This window comes from Anabrus simplex, chromosome 1 (assembly GCF_040414725.1).
Source record: "Anabrus simplex isolate iqAnaSimp1 chromosome 1, ASM4041472v1, whole genome shotgun sequence".
NCBI lineage: Eukaryota > Metazoa > Arthropoda > Insecta > Orthoptera > Tettigoniidae > Anabrus > Anabrus simplex.
The window spans coordinates 1,515,348,348-1,515,360,406 of NC_090265.1; the positions used below are offsets into that span (position 1 = coordinate 1,515,348,348).

At 39.8% G+C, this 12,059-nt stretch overlaps 1 protein-coding gene across 1 annotated transcript in view; it reads left to right on the forward strand.

The window, feature by feature from the left end:
• The first annotated feature begins 5,024 nt into the window (after nt 1-5,024).
• Nucleotides 5,025-12,059, forward strand: part of LOC136879866 (tubulin polyglutamylase ttll6) — a 651,223-nt gene continuing 644,188 nt past the window's right edge. The window contains exon 1 of the mRNA XM_067153263.2: nt 5,025-5,133. The gene's annotated coding sequence lies outside the window, so the exon portion shown is untranslated. The remainder of the gene's footprint in view (nt 5,134-12,059) is intronic.

The following is a 12,059-nucleotide window of genomic DNA, read 5'->3' on the forward strand; positions in this document are numbered from 1 at the left end:
TCATAAAAAACCGCCACGACAAATTCATCTCACTTCATACCCGACCCCGTAGGGAAACGGGACAAGGGTTGGACAAACAAACAAACATTTATTTATTTATTTATTTAATAAAAATATATCCTCTAGGTTATGAAATAGAACGATATTGACACATACCGGTAGTGTATAATGCTCCAATCAGCGTATCATGACCATACAACTTTGTCCTGTACAAAGAAAAGTCCTGTATAGAGACGGGCACTATCGACTGAAAACCACTATCGACTACTCGGGCGATAGTCCCTTCGAACTATCGACTGAATAGTCGAATGTTTTCAGTCGAACAAAAGTATTCATTACTTCCCGTTGAGAAGACTGAACAGTCGAATGAAAGTATTCATATCACGCAAGTAGTCATTCAATGAAAAACATTCGAATGTTTCCAGTCGAAACTTTCCGTATCAAAAGTAGAGAATCGTACTTTTACGAATTCGACTCAATTTAACGCAATTTACCAATAATTAGAAATCACTTGTATAGACACCCATTAGATAAAAAATTAATGTTATATTGAGTGATTTACAAATTTATTCAAAGGGACCCACGTTCGCAGCCGAGAAGTCTACTCCGCTCCACATTAGGAATAAGAAGCTGCACCACCTGGATATCCCAGTTCCGTATTCCATTCACGGACAACGAATACCAGTTTTCCATGGGGGTTTCTACATTCATTCCTGGCAAATGCCACAATAGTACTGTACCTTGGGCACATACCCCAATCCCGGATTATATAATCACACTATCGAGGAATTCACAGTTGCGCAGATTAAAATCCGGTTTACGCACTCGTCCGTACATGGGGCTAACAAATATAGAGATGCCCTTAATACGAACCAACATCATACGAATGGCCTTTCTTGGTACTAAATGGACAGTGAAACGTAGAAAGACGACAATGAGGCTCTATTCCTGAACATTGCTAACAATAATATGTAAAACTTGTTGCTGTAGGCTAGTACACAGTCAAGATATATATGAGAATAGCCAAACACACTATCGCACTACTGTATATTCTGTGACGGGAGTGCGACTAGTTTTTTAAAGCAGTCGACTGTTACGATAGTTATTATAGTTATGTCTTATAAATGAATAACGTAATTAATATAAACAAATATGCAACGAAATAAAGAGCACATAAACGACAAGAGAAAATCGCCATATTAAGTAGGAGCTCGTTGGTAGATACCTATAAAGTTAACGGAACCCAAAATACCTTGGTGTCATCTTGGACCGTACACTATCCTTCAAACAACACCTCCTGAACTTAGCACAAAAGTTGAAGTCTCGAAATAACATCCTTCATAAACTGTGTGGAACTACTTGGGGATCTTCAGCAACCACTTTGCGATCTTCAGCCCTGGGTTTGGTGTATTCAAGTGCCGAGTATTGTGCACCTGTTTGGATGAACAGTCATCATACAAGGCTTGTTGACACCCAGCTTAATACCACAATGCGCATCATATCTGGCGCAATCACATCTACTCCAGTTCATTGGCTTCCACTGCTAACTGGTATAATGCCACCTGATCTACGCCGATCTAATGCCCTTATGAAGGAATTTCACAAGATCTCAAGAAATCCTAGTCTACCCGTGAATAGTGACCTGCCACTTCTGAATCTTAACAGACTAAAATCACGCCATCCAACTCTGCGTGATGCCTCTAACATGGATGCTAAAGATTTTAAATCTCTTGATGAGTGGAAAAGTAGATGGGAAGCAGCAACGGATGTGCGCCTTCATACCTTCTTCTCAGGTCCCAGACTTCCAAGTGGATCCCACCTACCACGCAAGACCTGGACTGCCCTGAATAGAATCAGAACAGGACATGGTCGGTGCAGAGCCGCTCTCCATAAGTGGAAAAAGCTACCTAACCCAGACTGTGACTGCGGAGCTCCACACCAGACTGTTCGTCATATCGTCAGGGAATGTAGGATTCGAGCCTATCACGGTGATGAGGATGACTTCCTGCTGCTAACTCCGGATGCTGCACGCTGGATCGAAGAATTAGACATTCAATTGTGAAGCACAAGTTGCTTTGTTTCTCAGCTGTAAATATGTATATATGTATATTACTGATTATGTCTGTATAAGCCATACGCTAAATAATATAAAGTTAACATATTATAAATTACATATCCGAAGTGACCATAAACCGATAGTTCCATTAGCTGTGACGGGAGTGCGACTGAATTCAGTCGACTTGTTTAGTAGCGCTGACTGGAGAGCAAAACGTGGGAGATCAGTGACGGGAATGCGACTGAATTCAGTCGACTAGTTTTTTAAAGCAGTCGACTGCTACGATAGTTTAAACTATCGACTAGTTATCAGTCGATAGTGCCCATCTCTAGTCCTGTACTTCTCCCAACGAGCTAGAATAACATAGAGAGGCGGAAGCGCTGCCTGGGTGAACCTAATAGAACGAACGTCCGCCATGTTTCCTGTTGTCACACAAGCAAGGGGGCATGGCCTTTAAATGACGAAAAGTGTAGAATATGCGCATTTTAGAATCGCTGGGGGAGAATTAAAGACCGTTGTCGAAAGTTTGAAGCATGAAAGCGAATACCGCCACTTCATCATATTGCGGCACGAGGCCAACATCACGATCAGTTGATTGTAGGGTAGTTCGAAATCATCGCACAGTGACATACGAATAGGCCTCGAAATCGGAACAAGAGCGTTACCCTGCTTGGCTGTTGTGGTTAAGCGTAAATTAGAATAAAAACGATGGACATAAATATTTATGACAGGAAACCTTAAAATCATAGGGACCTACAATAGGTTACAACCTCATTCTGTTCATATTTTTAAAATTATTGCATCCTCATGAGTACTGTGTTCCTTTCTTAATCTGTTTACCCTCCCGGGTTGGTTTTTCCCACGGACTCAGTGACGGATCCTACCTCTACCACCTCAAGGACAGTGTTCTGGAGCGTGAGACATTGGGTCGGGGGATACAACTGTGAGGGAGGGCTGCACCTGCTATGCTGAACAGGGGCCTTGTGGGGCGTGGGGAGAAGGAAGCGGCCGTGGCCTTAAGTTAGGTACCATCCCGGCATTTGCCTGGAGGAGACGTGAGAAACCACGGAAAATCACTTCGAGGATGGCTGAGGTGGGAGTCGAACCCACTTCTACTCAGTTGACCTCCCCAGGCTGATAGAATCCCGTTACAGCCCTCGTGCCTCTTTTCAAATTTCGTGGCGGAGTTGGGAATCGAACCCGGGCTTCCAGGGGTGGCAGCTGCTCACGCTAACCAGTGCACCACAGAGGCGGCCCATGAATACTTTACCACAATAATCGTTCAGTGTAATTATTTATTATAATGTAGGGGGGATATCATGTTTCTCCCATTACCATATCATACTGGGATTACTAGCTGAAAGGTAAGCTTGAAAGTTGTCCATTGTGAAGTGTGGCATAGTTTTAAAAACCAAGGCAACATACATCTACAATAAAGTCTTGTAAAATGCTGTATTTATCATACTTGGTGTACGTTTGAACGAAGTGTTTTTTTGTGGTTACGTTTTCTTGGTGGTGGGCGCTCCGTTTCCTTTATTTGTAAATGTGAATGAAAATTAAATAGGGCTGGAAATGTACAGAGCATAAGCAACTGAATTGAATGCGATACCATTTATCTCTTTTCACCCTCACAACGCATTGTTCGGTTAATTCCTTGTTCTTTAAACGAAATCTGAAGCAAAATTCGACAAATAATTACCGTGGCTATCCATACTTTCGCTAAGTAAACAATAAAATGGATTTAATTACAAACAGAAATTACAAAAACGAACCTCGGCTATAATTCAGTAATACTTACTTAAAGTACGATATATCCTTGGTTTTATTACTCCGATTAGTACAACCATACGCTGAGCTTACGGCTGGCATTCTTGAAAGCGAGAATCTTTGTTTTCACTTCTTAAAACTTAGGGAGTTAAATTGGCATGCACGATCTCCCTGTCACCTCAACATATGCTCTCTTACATGATCCTTGGCTCTCGCGCCAATTCGCTTTGTTTTGACAACCGTTAACATGGCTGCCCCTTATCAACTTGCTTCAAGCAGGGAGCGCTGATGTCAGGTATACAGCCCCTCTATGTTATTCTAGCTCGTTGACTTCTCCACATTAGCTGAATTATGCAATAGGCCATTCCGAGCCATAGGTACTGGTAGTGCCGCGGCACCGGTGCCTTGGCACGGTGTTAAAAGTGGCACAGGCGTTGTGTGCACCTGTGCCAGTAAAGGCACGAGTTTCTGTATCACTAAGCCCGTTTTATACTCAAAAACAGAAGTTGGATAGAAGTCTCTGAAAGACAATTAGATCGCCCCATCATTTAAGCGTTTCTTGTATGTCGGGAACCGTATTTCTTCCACACTATGGGTAAGCCTGGTTGATTTATAACTTCCTTTAGGTACCAATCGATGTCATGGGAAACTTCTATTCTTATATTTCGTAAATGGCACCTGAGCCGTGGCTCATATAGGTGCAATACAAATCTGATATCCACGTAGAAGAATTATGATATAACACGTAATCTTAAGTACCCTGACATTTTACATGAGAATAAACAGAAAGTGAGTTAAACTCGTTGTAGAGGTGTGATACCGTACATTTAACGTATACAAGTTAGGCTACATAGTTAAGGTAACTCAGATGTTCATAGCATTTTCTATTGACATTTCCTTCCTTTATTTCGGTTAAAGGGATTATATTTCATGTTCGTTACTCCTATGTACTTTAAGCCTAAGGTAAATGTAGATTTTATTCATGGCATATATTAGGATGCAGCCATTTTAGTACCGGTATACCTTTTCAAGACCTGTGTTGAATCTTTCTTCCATATACTCCCGGACCGTTGCCAACGAGATATCTCGTAGGCAACGCCCAGACTTATGCCGTAAATCGATATTTAGAGATCGCTCACGCTATTGCTGAGCTCGATAGCCAATAGAAAACCGAGACTGTAATTGTTGATTGACAACCAAATTTCAACCTACAAACATGGTAATGACATTTCTGTCTTCAGGATTGACAAGCTAAATGGTTGTCTACGGGCATGATTAATGCCTAGAAGGACAGTAAATTGTGGATCATGGTATGTTTCTCAAATTAGAAATCGATTTTTCAAGTTAGTCTGGGCTTCTTGTAGAAAGTTGTAGGTTTATCACCTGAACAGTCCGTAACACTCCTTTTTTAAAGATGAACGTGGAAGAAGAAATATTATTATATATAGATTAAACACCGCTTTTTTCAGTTCGCTCCACGTGCAGCATGTTTTCGCGATTAACGCCAGTGCGGACTGAAACATTTGTTTCTCAGCTTTCTTTGGGATAATGTATAATACCAGAATTAGCAAATATATTGCCTCATCTCAGCTGCCGTAAGTTAATGAGTATGTGTTCTTATCTCAGCTAAAGGGAAACCAACAGTTTTCGTATACCGGTAGCGGTATTTCTATAGTAGGCATAATCACTTTGTAGAACACCCCCACCTAGTCGAGCCCCATAGATAGTAGTTCCGTTTAGAAAATTATTAGAATATATCGGTATTTAGATCCTTGCTGAAACGAATAAATCAATTGTATAATTGATTTCATTAAAGTAAATTAATCATTGCACGGCATAAATACGAATGAAACTGAGTTGCACTAGTGCCTGCATAACTTAGTGCCAGTATACCGTAGATGTATTTACTTTAATTCACATTTACAGGCTAATTCAATTATATTGTTCTCGCTGATCCATTTTACCTATACAATTTAAGGTTCAATATAATATATCATAAATCAACCAATTACTTAAAAAGTATAACCCTTACCAGTGCAGGAACAGCTGTTTAATGTTCATTTGTCACTGGGACGTAAGTAGGTTCTTGACGACTGGTACCAACTGATGTGACATTTTATGGCTTTCTTAATCCGTTTACCCTCCAGGTTTTGCTTTTCCGTCGGACTCTGCGAGCGATCCCACCTCGACCACCTCAAGGGCAGTGTTCTGGAACATGAGACTTTGGGTTGTAGGGATTAAACTGGAGTGGAGGACCAGTACCTTGCTCAGGCGGCCTTGCTGCTATGCTGAACAGGGGCCTTTGGGGGATGGGAAGATCGGAAGGGGTAGACAAGGAAGAGGAAGGAAGCAGCCGTGGCCTTACGTTAGGTATCATCCCGGCATTTGCCTGGAGGAGAAGTGGGAAATCATGGAAAACAACTTTGAGGATGGCTGAGATGGAAATCGAACCCCCCTCTACTCAGTTGACCTCCCGAGGCTGAGTGGACCCCATTCCTGCCCTTGTACCACTTTTCAAATTTCCTGGCAGAGCTGGAAATTGAACGTGGGCATCAGGGGGTGGCAGGTAATTCCACTAAACATTACACCACAGAGGCGGACTTTATGGTTTTCAATTTTAGAAAAAAGCTTGTTACCATTACTTTACAGTGTAAAATGTGATGGAACTCCTTTCGGGTTTTCAATTTCAGGTTGACCCTATACTTGTACCCAAAAAGTTGTATTATCATCAATATTGTACATATGTTTTGAATTCGTTATATTCTACATGTTAATCGGAACCAGTTATTTTGGTTTAGAGAGAGATATAATCTGAGTGGTCCGGCTTCATGTCTAAATATAAAGCATACTGGTTTTTGGTCCAAGGGGTCCTGGGTTCTCTTCCCGACCGAGTCGGGAATTTAAAGTTAATTGGTTAACTCTTTTGGCTTGGGGGCCGGGTGTTTGTGTTGTCTTCAACATTATAATTCATCTCAGATAGGGCCTTATCCTTATTCGCCTATAGGGCATCAACTCAAAAGACCTGCACCAGGCCAGTCATTTCACAATTGGGCATTACAGGATTGAGTCAAGGATATGTTTCTTGCATTTTTCCACATGGTACCAATCACATATTTCCCTACAAAGAGAACATATAGTACATTCTTCAGTCGGTTTTGAACTGCCCTACATATCTTGTTGTGAAAACTACGCACTGCGTATCCTGTTACGAGGTCAATCAATCAGTCACTACAGATTTGTATTTAGGGCAGTCGCCCAGGTGGCAGATTCCCTATCTGTTGTTTTCCTAGCCTTTTCTTAAAAGATTACAAAGAAATTGGAAAATTATTGAACATCCCCCTTGGTAAGTTATTCCAGTTCCTAACTCCCCTTCCTATAAATGAATATTTGCCCCAATTTGTCCTCTAGAATTCCAACTTTATCTTCTAATTGTGATCTTTCCTACTTTTAAAGACACCACTCAAACCAGTGTCATTCCACGCCATCTCTCCACTAACAGCTCGGAACGTATCACATATTACAAACCATTACTCTCATCATTGTTCCATATTGAAAACAGTTATCTCACTAAATTTACAAAAGGAGTATTTCATTACCCCACCTATTCAGTACAGATTAATTCCACGGTTATGTGGATAAATGAACATAGAAATTACCAGATTTAAAGGGACATGTTTTGCCCTTCTTTTATTGGGCATCATCAGCCTATTTAATTTTAAAACAAGCTTTGGTTTGAATATATATTATATTATATTATATTATATTATATTATATTATATTATATTATATTATATTATATTATATTATATTATATTATTTCTCTCTTTCTTTCCAACCTTAGTCCTTAGTCTCTTTACTTCCCTGTTATAATGTACTGGGTCTTTACCATTCCTTACCACTTTTAAAGGTACAGACCTGTTTACCTGTTTTATAAGCAATAATATCCTCAAACCAAAGCTTGTTTTAAGATTAAATAGGCTGATGATGCCAAATAAAAGGAGGGCGAAACATGTCCCTTTAAATCTGGTAATTTCTATGTTCATTTAACCGCATAACCGTGGAATTAATTTGTATTGAATAGGTGGGGTAATGAAATACTCCTTTTGTAAACTTAGTGACATACCACAAGTCGAGCAGCTCGTCTCCTTTCTTCCAAGTCTTCCCAGCCCAAACTTTGCAACATTTTCGTAACGCTACCCTTTTGTCGGAAATCACCAAGAACAAATCAAGCTACTTTTCTTTGGATTTTTTTCCAGATTATCAAGGTCATTTTGCAGTTGCTCACAATCTTGTAACTTATTTATTACTCTATACAGAATAACATCGTCCACAAAAAGCGTTATCTCTGATTCCACTTCTTTACACATATCATTGATATATATAAGATAACATAAAGGTCCAATAATACCGCCTTGAGGAATTCTACTCTTAATTATAACTGTGTCAGATAAAGCTTTGCGTACTCTGATTCTGAGTTCTATTTTCTAGAAATATAGCCACCCATTCAGTCACTCTTTTGTCTAGTCCAATAGCCCTCATTTTTGCCAGTAGTCTCCCATGATCTACCTTATCAAATGCCTTAGATAGATCAATCGCAATACAGTCCAATTGACCTCCTGAATCCAAGATATCTGCTATATATTCCTGGAATCCTACAAGTTGAGCTTCAGTGAATAACCTTTGCTAAACTCAAACTGCCTTCTATTGAACCAGTTATTCATTTCACAAACATGTGTAATCATAGGTAATGAATTTTATATCATTCCATATTGAAGAGCAATGTTGCTGTTTGAGTCATCAGTCCATAGACTGGTTTGATGCAGCCCTCCATGCCACCCTATCCTGTGCTAACCTTTTCATTTCTACATAACTATTGCATCCTACATCTGCTCTAATCTGCTTGTCATATTCATACCTTGGTCTACCCCTACCGTTCTTACCACCTACACTTCCTTCAAAAACCAACTGAACAACTCCTGGGTGTCTCAAGATGTGTCCTATCATTCTATCTCTTCTTCTCGTCAAATTTAGCCAAATCGATCTCCTGTCACCAATTCGATTTAGTATTCCTTCATTCGTAATTCGATCTATCCATCTCACCTTCAGCATTCTTCTGTAACACCACATTTCAAAAGCTTCTATTCTCTTTCTTTCTGAGCTAGTTATCGTCCATGTTTCACTTCCATACAATGCCACGCTCCACACGAAAGTCTTCAAAAACATCTTTCTAATTCCTATACCAATGTTTGAAGTGAGCAAATTTCTTTTCTTAAGAAAGCTCTTCCTTGCTTGTGCTAGTCTGCATTTTATGTCCTCCTTACTTCTGCCATCGTCTGTTATTTTACTGCCCAAGTAACAATATTCATCTACTTCCTTTAAGACTTCATTTCCCAATCTAATATTTCCTACATCACCTGCCTTCGTTCGACTGCACTCCATTACTTTTGTTTTGGACTTATTTATTTTCATCTTGTACTCCTTACCCAAGACTTCATCCATATCATTCAGCAACTTCTCGAGATCTTCTGCAGTCTCAGATAAAATAACAATATCATCGGCAAATCTCAAGGTTTTGATTTCCTCTCCTTGGACTGTGATTCCCTTTCCAAATTTCTCTTTGATTTCCTTTACTGCCTGTTCTATGTAAACATTGAAAAGGAGAGGGGACAAACTGCAGCCTTGCCTCACTCCTTTCTGGATTGCTGCTTCTTTTGTCAAAGCCCTCGATTCTTATCACTGCAGACTGATTTTTATACAGATTGTAGATAATACTTTGTTCTCGGTATCTGATCCCTATCATCTTCAGAATCATAAATAGCTTGGTCCAATCAACATTATCGAATGCCTTTTCTAGATCTACGAATGCCATGTACGTGGGCTTGTCCTTCTTGATTCGATCCTCTAAGATCAGACGTAAAGTCAGGATTGCTTCACGTGTTCCTACATTTCTTCTGAAGCCAAATTGATCTTCTCCCAACTCAGCTTCAACTTGTTTTTCCATTCTTCTGTAAATAATACGTGTTAAAATTTTGCAGGCATTAGATACTAAACTAATGGTGCGGTAGTTTTCACACCTGTCAGCACCGGCTTTCTTGGGAATAGGTGTAACAACATTCTGCCGATAATCGGATGGGACTTCTCCTGTCTCATACATCTTGCACACTAAATGAAATAACCTTGCCATGCTGGTTTCTCCTAAGCAGTCAGTAGTTCAGAGGGAATGTCATCAATTCCAGGTGCCTTGTTCCTATTTAAGTCACTCACAGCTCTGTCAAATTCTGACCTCAAAATTGGGTTTCCCATTTCATCAGCATCAACAGCCTCTTCATGTTCCAGAACCAAATTATCTACATCTTTACCTTGATACAACTGTAAAAAGGAGAACACCTATCGTTTGCTCAATTCCTGTGGATGTAGAGATTGAGTTGCTTAATTGTACTCTATTTTTGGCCAATATATCTGTATTAATTAGTTAATTATTAATTGAGTAGTTTTCCTATGAGTATCATTCTGTTAATTCAGTCAAATGCTTTTGAGTAATCTACAAATATTTTGATCACTTTCCCTTCTTAAGCCTAAGGGCCTCTTGAATATCTTTCAGCAGACATTCAACTGCATGTAGTGTGGAACGACCCTCCCTGAAGCCAAATTGCTTGTCTGGGACGTGCTCATCTACTACTATCATAAGTTTCTGTGTTAGTCCCTATCAGTTTGGTAAATTGTTTTTAGGATAATTCACTCTAAAGCTATGCCTCTGTATGCTTCAGGATTACTTAGATTACCCTTTCCTTTATACAGCAATTTAAGGTTAGAGATCCCCCATATGTCTGGGATGCACCTCTACCTAAGGGACCCATTGAATAGCATCGTCCAAATGTCCACTAAACCTGGGGCCGCACTTTTGATATGTTCGTTGTACAGTATATATTATCAGGCCCACAAGTTTTATTACTTTTCAGTTTTTCAATCACATCTTGCACCTCATATGTGGTAAATAGTTGGGTGCTATCCGAATTTTCTCTTCTGTTAGCATGCTTGGTAGACCTTGTGTCTTTTGGTTGGAGTATGTACTGAAAGTGAGTAACCCGATTTTCGCGATGAATGTCTCTGGAAAGGTTATTCTATGTATATTAGATCTTCTTCAGTTAAAATCAGTTCCATGTTTAATATCCTCCCCCGGGTAATTATTCTGGGAGGGTAGGTATGTTTATTGTCCATCTGGAAGTTGGTAGCTATTTGTAGATGTTTCGTCTCAATCTTCTTTAATATTTCTTGTTGTGCATACCGTTCGCATTACAGGTTCGAAAATACAAGATCTATCGTACTGCTTCTGTTGTGACAAATATACGTTTCCTCATGCCGTTTGTTTATAAGCATCACTCCACCCTGTAAATACCCGAGCATTGTTTCATCCTTACAATTTTTAATATCTGTACAACAGTTCATATTACCTGTTGTTATCACTAAAGTCGTTTGGATGAGACGTATTTAAACCCTCGCTTATGTCCTCTTCCTTAAGCACCAGTTGAAGGTATAAACCTGTTACTAGGCAGCCATGTTCACTGTTTTATGTACAACTTCAGATGGGCAGAGCTTTGGTTTTAATAAACATGATACTCCTCCAGATGGTCTGCCTGTAGTTCTTGTAGTGGCAGGTCCGTGTACTGCATATAATCCCCCAGTCTTTCATTATAAAAGTCTCTGTTAATACCAGCACTGTTTGTCAAAGTGGTTGAAAATGTATTTCTCTTTGACACCGTTGTCAGTCCTTCTACATTCCATGTTAAGAGCTTTACTGTATCATTGTCGTTCTTTGTGTTATGCTCTACTTCCTACCCCTCTCCATCTCCAAAAAATATGACGTCATACTATGATACCCTTTGGCCAAGCATCATATTTTTCTGTCAATTCTTTCGTGTCAAAAGGAATGCCAATTCTGTAGGCTTTGTTGAATCTAGCTGATTCGAGTTGTTCACATTCTGTTTTCCCTGTGATACCACATTGATTTATGTGAGCTGTCAGGTCTTCCTTCTTCACCAAAGGATGTACATGCCATACATACAGCCAGGCTCTCCATTCTCCTGCTCAAAGACTGTTTGGTTCTGTTTCTTTGGTACTAGTAATGGTCTCTCTATTCCTGTGTCTTCTTCAGTATGTGACTTGGTTAAATGGTCTTGTTTATCCTCTCATGTGCTAATGGTACCTTGTATCTCATCATTCTTCCATTGGCATTGGT